Source organism: Pteropus alecto, unplaced genomic scaffold, assembly GCF_000325575.1.
Source record: "Pteropus alecto unplaced genomic scaffold, ASM32557v1 C18909732, whole genome shotgun sequence".
Classification (NCBI taxonomy): domain Eukaryota; kingdom Metazoa; phylum Chordata; class Mammalia; order Chiroptera; family Pteropodidae; genus Pteropus; species Pteropus alecto.
The window spans coordinates 1-2,131 of record NW_006494292.1 but is presented as its reverse complement, the minus strand read 5'-3'; the positions used below and the strand labels follow the sequence as shown (position 1 = coordinate 2,131).

General features: G+C 35.6%; 1 long non-coding RNA gene across 1 annotated transcript; it reads left to right on the top strand.

The window, feature by feature from the left end:
* The first annotated feature begins 57 nt into the window (after positions 1-57).
* Positions 58-1,887, top strand: LOC112473536. Its single transcript, XR_003044058.1, has 2 exons — positions 58-964; positions 1,738-1,887. It is a non-coding gene; the product is annotated as an uncharacterized LOC112473536 (long non-coding RNA).
* Positions 1,888-2,131: the final 244 nt, after the last annotated feature.

Genomic DNA, 2,131 nt, shown 5'->3' with positions numbered 1-2,131 from the left:
TATAGAAAGAGGGAAGGAGGGAAAGATATAGTTGACCCCTGAACAACATGGATTTGAACTGCATGGGTCCGCTTATACTGTGGATATTTTTTCAATAAATGCCTGTATTATTTTTGATCCGCGGTTGGGAGTCCGTGGATGCAGAGGGCCAACTGTATGTATTGATCCATGCTATTTTAGTATCCACAGAGGGTTCTAGAACCACTCCCTCACAGATACGGAGTAGTTAAGTACTTCTGGCATCAAAAGTTATACATGGATTTTCGATTGCTCAGAGTTCAGTACCCCTAAACTCCTGCATTGTTCAGGGTTCAACTGTAGTTATTCTAGAGATATTTTGAAATGTGGTTGGTAAACTAAGTATTGCTATACTCGTATCATCACCAGTTAACAAAAAAGTTATTATTTTTCAGGTTTAATTTATCTTTGATAAATAGTAGTAAAGCCTCAGGGATATTATAAACAAAGCTCTAAATATGACTAGGCCCCTCTTCCTATTCTACATTGTGAGGAAAATATAAGAAAGTGTATCCTCATTCTCTGTTTGTGTAGTCTAAGGAAAAATTATTCTGCTGTTAAATATTTTTAAAAATACCCTTACTTTCCTGTTTTCCCCAAATCAAAAATAATCGTTTTTAATTATAATTGCTGGATGTTAGAGCTATGTGGTTGAAAGGCTACCAAGTGAAATATTTTACTTAAGAAAGGTCATTGCTTTGGTATCTTTTAGAATTGGAAATTTATTGTATACTTTTGTCTTGAGAGTTGCTTAAGTACTGTCATGTCAGAGAGCAAGAAGAAGGATTAAGCATGACTTTCTGATTTCATGCTGTATTCATGTGTGATTTATCTATTTATTTAGGTACCCAAAGGCTTGCCTTACTTCTCTGTGGATTTTGGCCTCCAGGGAGGGTTTGCCCATGTCATTGAAGATCAACACAAATTTCCTCGTTACTTTGGAAAGGTATGCTTACAAATTTAATAAAATTCCAGAGTTTAGCAACTCATAACATTTTTCTTTTGAAGGTAAGTCAAGACTTTCGTCACAATATACAGTGAAGTTGGTGAATACTGTTCTAACCAATTTTTAGAGGAACAACATAGAAACTATTCATAAAATTATCCCAGAATATTTATAACATCCGGATGTCACATCTGACTATGCAAACCCTGTCATCTTGGCTGTGTCTGCTTGTCAAACAATTTGTTTATTTTGTTGCTTGTTAGCACATCTACCAGAGGCAGCAAAGGGGAAGAAGAGAAAGTGAAATTCAATTAATTTGGTCCTTATTAGCTGTTCTGGTAAAACAGTTTGAAGAAAAAGTTAATCAACATGTAGCAATTATTAACTTTGTTGTTCAGCTGCAGTTGAATCGCAGGCTAATGTTCTCTCGGCTACGCAGTGTATTTATAAACCAATTTCTTCTATTAGTTGGAGATCTTTTTTAAGGAATCAAAAACATATTTTGATACTAATCTAAGTAAACCAAGAATTAAAAACTATAAATCACCTTCATTTTAAGTCACGTTCCCAACCCCTAAAAGGAATGGATCTTATCTGCTTATTATTCTGTTATTATTTTCTTCACGATTCTCTTCCTCAGCTGTTAGCTACAAAATTAATCAAATTTATGCTTGTGAGTGTCCATGTACAGAAAGATAAATAAATAAATAGTTTCATTCCTATTTTCAGTATTCAGACATACATATGTTTGTATTTTTCTCATTCTTTAAAAGGAAATCATTGGTGGGATGCTGGATATAGAACCAAGACTTTGGAGGAAGGGAATCCGGGAAAGCTTTGAGGATCAGAGGAAGAAAGCACTGCAGTTTGCTCAGTGGTGGAAACCATTTGACTTTACCAAAAGTAAAAAATGTTGAGTCATATCTTTCATTTTTATTTCTTCTTCAGAATCCTTTCAGTTTTATTTCTATTGTATCTAATTAAACCAACTGACCCTCGGGTCATAGGGAAAGGAAGTCTTGCGTGGGTCCCAGACGACTGTGCCTCATTCGGTTGTGTCATTTCTTTCCCCACCTGCTCCTATCGCCTTGATTGTCGTAACCTGGGAATAAGAACCGGATATATTGGGTGACCTGTTCACGTTCCTGTTCTGTACCTCCATCTTGA